The following is a 13,719-nucleotide window of genomic DNA, read 5'->3' as shown; positions in this document are numbered from 1 at the left end:
ATCTTTCAAGATAATTATTTCTTGATATAGAGTGTTAAGATGTGGAGCCACATCTGGACAGCCGCTCGACCAATTGAGTGCCCTGCTCGACTGGTCGAGTGGCCCACTCGACCAGTCGTGAACTGGCTCGATTCAAAGTCCAGCGAGCATTAGTTTTTTGGTTCTGGGGTACTCGACCGGTCAAGGCCCATGCTCAACCAGTCGAGGGTCCGCTCGATCAGTCGAGCACCCTGTTCAACCAGTCGAGGTTACGCAGATTTGCTTCCAGATTTGATGCAGACTGCGGATTTTTTAGTCGGTTTTCGCAAATGTACAAAATAGGAGTTGCCTAAACTATAAATAGGGATCTCTAGGGCTTTTCTAAGTATTATGAAAGTTATTCTAAGGTGTGGGCAAAGAGTTTTCTCTGTACTTTAAAGAGAGAGGTTAGTATATTGTCTTGTAATCTTCGTTTTTCATCATAGTGGAAGTTTGCATCCGTGTTTTTTTACCATTGTTGGAGTTTTTCTAAGTATATCTTGTCTTGTGGTTTGTTTGAAATACTTTGATTCTTTTCTACTTTATATTTCTTCTTGTTTATCGTTTGTGGGTGAGACCGGAGATCGGATCTCTGATCACTGCGTTGTTGGCGTGCTGCGTAACAACTGGTATCAGAGCTATTGGTTTAGTTCTATTAGGAGCGATGACGGAAGAATGGAAGACTAGAATTGAGAAGTTTGATGGTTCAAACTTTTCCTTCTGGAAGATGGAGATGGAGGATTATCTGTATCAGAAGGACCTCCATATTCCTTTAAGAGTAAAAGAGAAGAAACCAGAAAAGATAACAGATGATGAATGGTTTTTATTGGATCGGAAGGCTTTAGGAACGATCCGACTCTCTTTGTCTAAGAGCGTCGCCTTTAATATATCCAAGATGAAAACTACAAAAGAATTAATGGAAGCCCAAGCCACTATGTATGAAAAAGCCTCAGCATCCAACAAGGCTCATCTTATAAAACAGCTTTTAACATGAAGATATCTGATGGTGAGAGTGTGGCTGAACATCTAAATGAGTTCAATACAGTCACAAGCCAGTTGGAATCCGTTGACATTATTTTTGAGGATAAGGTCGGGGCGTTATTGATCTTGTCCAGTTTACTAGACAGTTGGGATGGTTTGGTGATTGCTGTGAGCAATTCTTCAAGGTTGACAAAACTGAAATTTGATGATGTGGCCAGTCTAATTCTCAGTGAAGAATCTAGAAGAAAGGCATCAGGAGTTTCAGGGGATTCAAGGAATGCTCTAAACATTAAAGGAAGAGGAAGATCGTTGAACAAATGAGGTAAGAAACATGAATGTTTTAAGTCGAGGAAGAAGATCCAAGGGACTGAAAGACAAAGACGGGTGTTGGCATTGCGATAAAAAGGGGCACATGAAATGTGATTGCAGGGCACTTAAGAAACAAGAAGAAAGCTCTCAAGGTGGAAAAGATTCAGTGAATCTATCTAAGGAGAGTGACATAGAGGCATTGATTTTATCTCTTGATGCGAGGAATGAGTCTTGGGTTATAGACTCGGGTGCTTCGTTTTACACCACTTCATGTAAGAAAGTTCTTCGTGATTATGTATCAGGTGACTTTGGGAGAGTCTACCTGGGTGATAATGAGTCGTGCAGTATTGTTTGAAAATGACATGTTCATATAAATCAGAAAGACGAAATGACTTTAAAATTGAAGGATGTCAGACATGTACCAAGTTTGAAATGGAACTTGATCTCAATGGGGCAGTTGGCCGATACTGGTTATGTGACGACATTCACCCGTGATTCCTGAAAGATCACAAAAGGTGTCTTGGTGATATCTCGAGGCAAGAAGGAAGGTACTTTGTACATGACTTCAGGATCGTATAGTTCACTCGCAGTCGTATCAACTGGAGTGAATGGGCAGTTATGGCATCAGAGGTTGGGACATATGAGTGAGAAGGGGATGAAAGTGCTATTGTCAAAAAGGAAGCTACCAGGGCTGAAGTTTATTAACTTGAAATTCTACGAGGACTGCATGTATGACAAGTAGAAGAGGGTAAGTTTTAAGAAGACAGGACGTGCTCTAAAGACGCATCTATTGGAACTAGTACACACTGATGTGTGAGGACCGGCACAGGTATCATCTCTTGGTGGCTCATGTTATTTTGTTTCTTTTATTGATGATGCTAGTAGAAAACTGTGGGTCTACTTCGTAAAACATGAATCTGATGTATTTGATGTATTTAAGAAGTGGAAAGTAATGGTAGAAAATGAGACAAGTAAAATAGTAAAATGTCTCAGATCAGATAATGGGAGAGAGTACTGTGATAAGAGATTTGAGGAGTATTGTGTAGCAAACAGAATTAAACATCAGAAAATGATTTCAGAGATATCGCAGCAGAACGGTGTGGCTGAGCGCATTAACAAGACCACCCTTGAGCGTGCCAGGAGCATGAGGTTACATGCAGGGTTGCCTAAGACGTTTTGGGCAGATGCTGTGAATACTGCCGCATATCTCATTAATAGAAGTCTCTCAGCATCATTGGATGGTGGGATACCAGAAGAAACATGGACTAGGAAAGAAGTGAACCCTGCACATCTTAGAGTATTCGATCGGTTGCACTTTATATGTTTACATTGATGCAGAGTACAGAAATAGGCTGGATGCGAAGTACAGGAGGTGTACGTTTATAGGCTACGGGCAGTATAATTTTGGTTACAGGTTTTGGAATATAGAAAACAAAAAAATTATCAAAAGCAAAAATGTAGTCTTCAATGAAAAAGTGATGCATAAGGACAATGTGCAAGAAAATAAGACTGAAGAGAAAGAATTCGTAGAGTTGGAAGAGTTACCGGACACGGGTGTTGCAGCGCCATAGGATGATCATGCACAGGAGCATTATAAGGTAAAGCCACAGACACCGGTTGTGAGGAAGTCTACTCGGGAGAGGAGACCCACGGTCCGATACTCACCCTCCTTATATTATCTACTGCTGACAGATAATGGTGAACTAGAATGTTTTGAAGAGGCATTACAGTCAGATACACAGGTTAAGTGGGAGCAGGCCATGGATGATGAGATGGACTCTCTTGAGTCTAACGTACATGGGAGCTAGTCACTCTACCTAAGGGTAAGAAAGCTCTTCATAATAAGTGGGGTTTACAGACTGAAGGAGGAGCATGATGGTTCGAAACGGTACAAGGTTATATTGGTTGTGAAAGGGTTTCAACAAAAAACAAGTATCGATTTCACTGAAATATTTTCACCTGTAGTGAAAATGTTTACGATTCGCATGGTCTTGAGTATAGTGGCTATAGAGGACTTACATCTAGAGCAGCTAGATGTTAAGACAGCCTTTCTTCATGGGGACCTTGAAGAAGAGATATATATGCATCAGCCGACAGGATACGTGGCACCAGGAAAGGAGAACAAGGTGTGCAGACTGAAGAAGAGCTTATATGTCCTGAAGCAAGCCTCGAGACTGGTACAAGAAGTTTGATAGTTTCATATTGGAAAACGATTTTAGGAGATGTCATGCAGACCACTATTGCTATTTGAAGAAGTTTGATACGTCTTACATCATCCTTCTTCTATATGTTGATGATATGCTTGTGACCACTTCAAGCATGAAGGACATCTCAGATTTCAAAAGATAACTGTCTAGAGAATTTGCCATGAAGGATTTAGGAGCTGCAAAACAAATCCTAGGCATGAGAATAAAGCTTGACAGGGAAAACAAGAAACTAGTTTTGTCACGGGCAGAGTACATAGCCAAGTTACTTGATCGATTCAATATAGGTGGTGCTAAGCCGGTTAGTACTCCATTAGCTAACTACTTCAAGCTTTATAAGGAACAAGGTGCAAAGATGCAGGAGGAATGAGACTACATGGCTAAAGTCCCATACGCGTTAGCTATTGGAAATCTCATGTATGCTGTGGTGAGCACGAGGCCAGACATTCCTCAAGCAGTGAGAGTTGTTAGCAAGTTCATGAACAACTCCGGGAAGGAACATTGGGAAGCTGTGAAGTGGATCCTCAGATACTTGGTAGGTACTGTGGATGTAGGGCTATGCTATGGTGGATTGAAAATCAAGGTACAAGGCTACGTAGATTTAGATTTGGTAGGAGATACCAACAGCAGAAGAAGCACTACATGTTATGCCTTTACTCTGGGTAGTGCTGCAGTCAGTTGGGTCTCTCAGTTACAGAAGATATTATCTATCAGTACGATAAAAATGAAATATATTGCGGGTACAGAAGCGTGTAAGGAGATGGTGTGGATGCAAAGTTTCATGGAAGAGTTGGGTAAGAAGCAAGTAAATTGCAAGCTGTACAGTGATAGTCAGAGTACAATACACTTGGCTAAGAATTCAGCCTTTCATTCAAGGACCAAGCATATTTCCATAAGATATCACTTCATACATTCGTTACTAGAAGATGGATCGATTGCTCTGGAGAAGATTCATACAAGTGAGAATACTACGGATATGCTGACCAAGGCGGTCACACGGGAAAAGTTGAAGCTCTGTTTAGCTTTGATTGGTTTTCAGGCCTGAAGACGGGGAGGTGATGCACTCCAGATGTAAAAGACGAAGGTTTATGGCAATGTGTCTCCAAGTGGGAGATTATTGAGATGTGGAGCCACATCTGGACAGCCGCTCGACCAGTCGAGTGCCCTGCTAAACCGGTCGAGTGGCCCACTCGACCAGTCGTGGACTGACTCGACTCAAAGTCCAGCAAGCATCATTTTTTTAGTTTCGCGATACTCGACCGGTCGAGGCCCATGCTCGACCAGTCGAGGGTCCGCTCGACCAGTCGAGCTTAGCAGATTCGTTTCCAGATTTGATGCGGACTGCGGATTTTTGAGTCGGTTTTCACAAATGTGCGAAAAAAGAGTTGCCTAAACTATAAATAGGGGTCCCTAAGGCTTTTCTAGGTATTATGAAAGTTATTCCAAGGTGTGAGCAAAGGGTTTTCTCTATATCTTTAAGGGAGAGGTTAGTATATTGTCTTGTAATATTCATTTTTCATCATAGTACAAGTTTGCATCCATGGTTTTTTACCCTTGTTGGGGTTTTTCCACGTATATCTTGTCTTGTGGTTTGTTTGGAATGTTTTGATTCTTTTCTAGTTTATATTTTTTCTTGTTTATCGTTTGTGGGTGAGATCGGAGATTGGATCTCGATTCACTACGTTGTTGGCATGCTGCACAACAACGGGTCTACTCGATCTTTGGATCTGCCCCATTGTTTTGAGTTCATGCCCTAAAATGTGCTATTAAAATGGATGAATGAGGTGAATAAGTCACATATATCACAGTGGGCCCAGAAATTATTTTCAGTATTAATAAGGCTTTTTCTAGACCCATTTTTTTATACAATTCCTCACCGATTTTCATCTCAGTGTCTAATGGACAAAGGCCATCATCATGTAATTTCTACATGTAATTGCCATGGTAATTTGAAAATCAAATAGCCCCTAAAATAATTGGGGGTTTCGAATCCACAGTGAGAGCTTGGATTACATTTAAAATCCTTACCAGAGTTGCATATGTAATATGTGTGTCACTACACTATTAGACTATTGGGACATGGCCCACTAATGATATCCCAAAACAATTAGATTATCAATTGCATCATTATAATTACTTTGATATGATTATTTGCATCGTGCAAACATTGTCCATTTAAATCAACGATTAGTCACTCGGACATGATCTTGTGCTTGTGGCCCATTCGAGACTCGAAATTTTATCATTTTCAGGCAAAGTATATGTTTCAGTGGGTTTATTACAACCATTTGTGTCAAACATTATGTATGTTCACTAATTAGAGATATTAATTTGATTTACTAATTAAATTCAAACACTTGTAAATACATCGCGCATAGATACTTTTCGATTAAAGTGGATTCCCAATCCAGGGTGCCAAACACAATAGGAGGATTTCAAATCCAGGGGATTCTAAATCCACGCTCCCAAACCGGCTAAGGTTACAAAAGTTTTGGATGAAGCCGATATTTGTGTTTTCATTCATCCAGCCCTATGTGACCTAATCAATAGGTTGGATGCCAAATAAACATTACAATGAACCATAGGAAGTTTTTAATGATGTTCAACTTCCATTGTTTTCTTGCAACATGGTCCACTTTTGATCTGGATCTACCTCAATTTTGGACTTATGGCTTTAAATGAGGGGAAATATATGGATAGAGTATATAAAATACATACATTATGGTAGGGCTCACAGGCTCACCTGATAGCATCAATAGGTAATTTGTAGGCAATCTGTGTTGGCTTAGCTTGGCCTCTGGCACTAAGCCTGGCCTTATCCTACCTCCCCCTTGACAAGCCACAGAGGCCCTATAAATTAAGGATGAGTATATATTAGCTGCCTCATTCAAATCAGTGCAACCCTTACTTTGAAGGCTACCTTGATGCATGTATTTTACATTCACATCATCCGTTTATGTTTTGAGGTCATCTTAAAGCATAAGCCCAAAAATGAAACAAATCCAAATCTTAAGTGGTCCATACCATGGGAAATATTAGTGATTGAATACCCATGTTAAAAACCTCATACCCCATTGTAATATTCATGTAATGTTTATTGACCATCTAACCTATAAGGTCACACAAATATAGATGAAGGGCAAAAAGTAAATACAATTTTATGCTCGAGGGCCTATATTGATAGGGTACTTGAAAGGTATGACGTGCAAAACTATGCTCTTAGACAATTGCCCATTGTAAAGGGTATACATTCAGTGATCAGTTCCAGTGTCCTAAGAATAATTTGGAAAAGAATCGAATGAAGGATTTTTTGTATGCCTTAGTAATAAGGATCATCATGTATGCTTAAGTCTACACGCGACCGAATATTGCCTTTGCAGTTGAAATGTTAGGCAGGTATCTATCTAATCTAGGAATGTAACATTAGATTGCTGCAAAAAAAGTGTTATGTTACCTACAAAGAATAAAGAATTTTAGACTCACATGTAGAAGATCTAATCATTTAGAGTTGGTTGAATACTCAAATGCAAATTATGTTGGCTACATTAATGCAAAAAAAGTCCACATCAAGCTACATCTTCATGATGTTTAGCGGAATTGTGCCTTAAAAAACTGTGAAACAGTTGACCACGACTTTATCTACCATGGAAGTTGAGTTCATTGCTCATCATAAGGCGTTTAATTAGGCATTATGGTAACAATATTTCTTCTTAGGTTTACAGATATTAGAGCATTTCCCGAAACCATTGAGAATTTTTTGTGATAATTTAGCTATGATTTCCTTTTATAGTAACAACAAGCATTTATTAAGGTCGAGGTATATCGATATCAAATATCTTGTTGTAAATGAAAGAGTCCAGAATCGTCAAGAGTATGTGGACTTCATCAGCACTAAGTAGATGATTGTGGATCCATGCTCACTGAAGGGCTCCTTATCACACCATTTCAGCAACATGTAACATCCATATGAGTCATTGATCCATGAATATTTTTAGTTAGTGGGAGTTGAGCATGTTTTACTTTTATAAAAAAATGAAGAGATCTCATTTGATAAAGTTTTGATGATTCTGATGTTAAGTTTATTTCTGCTTCTCTCTAAGTATGAGCAATCTATTTTGAGTAAGTAAAACTCAAGTCGTGTCTCGTAGGAGATATTTGAAAGTTCGAGGACCTCTTAAGGATATGCACATATCATCACACTACATGTGTAATCCTTATACTAAAATTCCTAGATCCTTATCTATGTCGTTAAGACTAATAGTATTTGTGATTGTGCCTAGTCTTATTTTGCTTAGATTAAATGTTGTGATGGCTATCGTGATCCGATACTAGCGATCTTGATGGACCAGATTTTAATAACATTGCCTATATTATCCAACAATTGCTTAACCATTTGGATGTTTCTTCAATTTAAAACATGTTTTCAAAATGTTTTTTCAAAGTTTAACATTGACATTAATCAATGTGGCCTAAGTAGGAGAATGTAAGAATTTTATGAGGTGGGTTGGATGGTGTATGATCAGGAATACTAGTGGACCCCACTCAGTTGTGATACATTTAAAATCATGTAAGGGGTGGTGTGCTACAACTATGATACACACACAGTGTTTTAGTTGAACTGAGATTATCAAATTCATGTGGAGCCCTAGGAAGAGAAGTTTTGATGGGTTTCAAACTCCTCAATCCTCTAAAACTATATAAACAAGGTTGTGTCCCCAATTCTACATACAACAGAAGCTAGAATTCCCATCCTAAGGCTTCTCTAAGGGTGTAAGGAGAGGAAGACTACGACATCAAGCATACAGTGATGGCGTCTCAACAAGGTATGCTATCTAGTTCATCTGATCTTCATACTCAATGCACTCACAATCCCTTTGCAATTTTGCATACTACTACATTCTATATCAGCAAAAAAAAAAAAAAGAAAAAAAGAAAAAAAGAAGAAGAAGCTCTTCAACCTGAGCCCCTACTAGTCAAATGCTTTTATTAGAAGAAATATTAAAAGACAAAATTTTCCTTCCAAACTTAATTACATATGCAAATTAAAACTATCTCTTTATGTGCGTATGAACAAAAATGACATCTACTCTCTGTCTAAACCCTAATCCGGCACAATGTGCACATGTTACTTTTCTTCAACCACCAAGTAATGCAAGCTCCATGAAAAACATGAAAATATGGCATGTGCTTAACATCCATACCCATCAGTGAACTCGTCAAGACAAATTATACAATTCTCCCTCGAATCTCTTCCTTCGTCCACCTTTGTCCTTAAATATCTCCTTGATCAATGATCTCGAAGCAGACATTGTGCCAAATCATCCACTCCAACCATCCAAATCTCTCGAGTATGTGCTTTCCTGAGAGACCACTTTATCTTCATTGCACAACTCCTCCGTCGAATCTTTAATATCCAAGAAAACCTCTAGCAAGTTATATCTTGATGCATACAAGTGTTTGATGCATTCGATAGACCGAAGGGCATGATCAGCCACTCATACAACTCTTCCTTGGTTTAAAATATTGTTTTTCACTAATTACAAGGACATACGAATTTGATGGCACCTGCTTCCCGGCCCCGCTCGGTTACCAGCTGCACTCAGCCCGAACTCAGCCCGGCCCGGTCACCAGGCCAACATGTCCAGCCCGAACCCGGCTCGACAGCAATTGGGCGAGTTCGGGCCAGTTTCGAACCTTCGAGTTCGGGCCAGTTTAGGTGTCCAGATTCTAGCATTTAATGTCATGAACTTTGTTGAGATAACCTACACCTTAACAACCCCTCAGCCATGGCATTTCCTCCCCAGTGAAAATGTGAAATACGATAGAACTTCATAGGTTCAAGTAATTGATCCATCTCTAGAAAATGGGGCCAGAAATACCATAGTACAAAAAATATTTCTTCAACCAATAGATGCGGATGAGAAAAAAGTAGGGATTCTTGATCCAGATCCTTGAGAGGGATGAACTGTGGAAGAGCATGTTCCATTTCACAAGTACTACTTTGATGAGCAGTCCTGCCAAGCCTGCAAAAGCTACGATGACCAATCCTTCACTATCTGGATAAAACATGTTATGATGCTCTTGAGGGTCAAATCATACATATCAGACCCTAATTATTACCGAGATTTACGAACATGGTACTGTTTAACGGCCCGATTTAATCGTGTTTGTGATGCAGGGCGTATTTATGAGCCTAGACTGGAAAAGGGTACTAAAAGCATAGATTTAACGCTCTGAAGTCACCAAGGCAAGTGACGGACCCCAGGAGACCAAGATTAATAGATTTGCATGCTAGGGATCCAAGAAAATCGAGAAACTGAAGCTCAAGTGGCCCGAAAGACATCCAGAATGCAAGATCACAGGGTTCCCACCATCCGTTCAGCTCAAAAATTCATACGTCGCCTGAGGACCATAAATTAACCGTACACGTCAAATTTCATCTGTTCAATCCCTGTGAAAGTGTCCCAACGGACAGATCAGCCTATTAACCCTTGATTTGGGGCCCACCTGATCTTTGGATACGCTTCAATTTAGGACTCAACATCTTAAATCAGATGAGGAAAATGATGGATGGTACAGATTTCTTGAGAATATCATAGTGGACCGCACCTGCACTTGAGTGTGCACAGTGCGTAGGTGCGCTGGACGCGCACCGGACGGTCAGCCCGGTCAAAGACGGGCTGACCCGTCTTCTTCTTGTGAAGTAACAGCAGATGGATGCTGTCCGTCCATTTTTCAGTAGTAGGGCCCACTCATCATCCAAATGGATGATCCAGACCGTCCATTGAATCTCTTAGGTAGACGTAACCCTCACCTAGGTGTCCTTCTCAACCCATGAACGTACGGATAGGCAGATTACCGTTTAAACACAAGATGGACGGTGGAGTAAATAATCTCATGGGCCACACCGAATTCAATCCAAAAACGACCATATCCAAATGGTTTTTCGAGTAGACCTCAATGGACGACGTGGATTTTCCACCTGACATCGATCGTGAGCTCCACCAAACACAACAGCGACTTACGGCGGCTCTATTTCACAATCAGACGCTGGTTTCGTGTGGTGGGCCCAGCCCTCACCCATCAGGGCCCATAGGTCTAATCTAGACCGTCCATCAGGAGCCATGGGTTCTCTCTCCTTAACCTAGGTAACTCATTTTAGGAAACCACAGAGATCAGTCCCCATTCGTCCAAACAGAGACTGATGGTACAACGAACAAGGCGGGTGGGGCACACCAAATTCGGTCTAGAAATCATCCGGTTCTACTAAATTTTCAAGGGCAATCCAATGAATGGACTGGATTTCTTGATGATTGTCAGGAATGGGGTCCACCAAACAACCAGAGTAAGCTCTGATTACACGTTTTGTTACAGTGCGTGAAACTTTCGCACCTATGTCTGCTATGCATAAGGGGTACGCACGCAAGCTACCACGGAGTCCTTGCTCTATAAAAGGAAAAGAAAAAGAGAGAGAAAGGCATCGAATTTTGTGCTAAGCGTGGAGCAAAGAAACCTGGACGGGAAGCAGTTTCTACAGAGTTTTGTTTTCTTAGTTTTCTGTTTAATTTCTTTATGATATTTGAGGATAGCCTAATCATGTTGGGCTAAACCTCTTAACTAGGGCTAAGAGGTGAAGCTTGTAGTGAGATGGGAGACTCTACTTTATGTCTTTAATTTAGTTTTAATTTACGAACTGAATTTGATAATGGTTTGATTATCAGGAATGTTTTTAGTTTTTAATGGTCTGTTGTGACTGAAATTATAATGGGTCTGTGATAGCTTTGAGCATGTCCCTTTCCTTTTATATTTATGATGTCAGGAAGCCCTGTTGTTCACCATCGTCTCCTGGGCATGGTAGGATGACGGTACCCTTCCTAACCTTCATAGCATGTTGATTGGTTGGTAATTAGTTTAATTTTGTTGTTTGCTTTGTCTCCTGGGCATGGTTCGGTGATGGAATCCATTCTAATTCATATACCTTTCATCTCTTTAAAATTATATCAGAAAAAGTTCAGTTTAATTTCCATGATTCTTGAAGCAGGCATAAGATCTCCCTGATCTCTACAAGTGGATCCTCTGAATCCCTAGTTTCTTACCTTTAAATTCTACTTATTTTAGTTTACTATTTCATCATTATTCCTCAAATCCACCTGATTTAGATTTCATCTTTTTCTAGTTCTAGTTCTAGTTATTTTTAGATTACGTACAGGTTTCAGTCCCTTGGGATTCGACCTCGGTCTTACCGAGTTTATTACTACATCACAACCCTATACTTAGGGAGTGAACAAGTTTTTGGCGCCGTTGCCGGAGATTAACAGTTACGATTCTTTGAAATTAATTAGTTTGAGATTAGGATTTTACTAACTTTAGTTTTAAAATTTTATTTTTATTTGATTTGTAGAACTAACTTGTTTCCGGTTTTGTAAGATTCTGACATAAACTTCTAAATTGGTAATCATTTTCTAATTCCTCTACTTTTTCTATTTTTAGAATTAGGGTTTGAATTTTAAAAAATTTCTAATTCTAGTATTTTCCTATTTTTAGGAAATAGTTTATTTTTAGAAACTTTCCTCTTTTGTTTTTAGAAACTTTCTAATTCTGGAACTTTTCTTTTTAGAAACTAACTTTCTATTTTTATTTTTAGTAACTTTCTAATTCTAACACTTTTAGAATCTAATTTTGTTCCCTAATTTATTTTTAGAAATTTTCTACTTGTAGATTTAGAAACTAACTTTCCCATTTTGTAGGCTTTTAAGATAGAAATTTCTAATTCGGGAAGCTTTTTCTCTACTTTCAATTTTTCAGATATCTTTTAGCAACTTACTTTCTAGTTTAGGACTTTCCTAATTTATTTTAGAAATTTCCACTTTCCTTTAGGAATTTCTTCTTTTAGAAACTAGTTTACTTCTATCCTTCTTTTTAAGGATTTTCTAATTCTAGACCTTCTCTTTAAAAATTGACTTGTTTATTTTCTTTTGCAGGTCTTTAACTTAGGGACTCCAATTTGGTAACTTCTTTCCAACCCTCTCTTTCTTTCTAGATTTTTTTTTCCTTTCTTAGGATTAAGTTTCGAATTTGATTGAGGGCTACGAGTGTTTCATGCCCAAGTGGGCCTGTGACAACACTCGACGTCTCTTGACTGAAGGAGGATTGGTTGAGGGGTTAACTATCCATCGCAGGACTAATCACCATTCGAAATCTCCTGAGTTAATTGAAGTGATGGCCGAGAACCAACCTCTTCTACTTCAACCCAAGGTGGAGGACATTCAGGATGAGAATGAGGTGCATCAAGCACCCCCCGCCTCGTACTTTACGGGTTTATTTACAACCAGCGGGGCTGAGTACGCTCTCATGCATGATTTTTCCTGAAAATACAGGACATATGGACATCAAGCCAGGGGTTATCCAACTCCTTAAGTTCCATGGGCTTGAATCTGAAGAACCATATCTACATTTGAAAGAGTTTGATGAGATCATAGCCACTTTATATTTTCAAAATATGTCTAAGGACACAGTCAGGCTGAAACTCTTTCCTTTTTCCTTAAAGGAGAAGGCTAAGACGTGGTTACATTCACTGCGTCCTAGATCCATCGGCACATGGAATGATATGCAAAAGGAATTTATAAAGAAATTTTTTCCACATCATAAAACAGTTACTCTTAGAAAAGCAATCATGAATTTCACCCAAAAGGAGGATGAAACATTTTACCAATGTTGGGAAAGGTTCAAGGATTTGGTCAGTTCATGCCCACAACACGGCTTTGAAACGTGGCGCATTACAAATTTTTTCTACGATGGACTGACATCTTCTATGCGCCAAATGGTCGAGACAATGTGTAATGGAGAATTCATTAATAAAAATGTCGACAAGGTATAGGATTACCTCGATAGTCTTGCTGAAAAAACACAATCATGGGATTATTACCCAAAATCGAACACCACATCTAGGCCGACTCAATTAAAGGAGAAAGGTGGATTGTATCTCTTGAAAGAAGAGGATGATCTCAAATGTAAAGTAACTACGCTCATAAGGAAAGTTGAGGCCATGGACGGAAAGAAGGATAAGGTTAATGAAAGTGTTTGCGGCATCTGTGATTGCAACATTCATACAATTGAAAATTGTCCTACAATACCCGCCTTTCGAGAAGTGTTGAATGAACAATCTAATGCCGTAAATAATGATCAAAGACCTTTCAATGGACCAACC

At 39.4% G+C, this 13,719-nt stretch overlaps 1 non-coding gene across 1 annotated transcript; it reads right to left on the bottom strand.

Moving 5' to 3' along the window:
• Positions 1 to 13,167: 13,167 nt before the first annotated feature.
• On the bottom strand, positions 13,168 to 13,274 carry LOC131222052 (small nucleolar RNA R71). Its single transcript, XR_009159760.1, has one exon. It is a non-coding gene; the product is annotated as a small nucleolar RNA R71 (small nucleolar RNA).
• Positions 13,275 to 13,719: the final 445 nt, after the last annotated feature.

The sequence above is a fragment of the Magnolia sinica genome, chromosome 12 (assembly GCF_029962835.1).
Source record: "Magnolia sinica isolate HGM2019 chromosome 12, MsV1, whole genome shotgun sequence".
Taxonomy (NCBI): Eukaryota; Viridiplantae; Streptophyta; class Magnoliopsida; order Magnoliales; family Magnoliaceae; genus Magnolia; species Magnolia sinica.
This window is presented reverse-complemented; position numbering and strand designations above follow the sequence as displayed.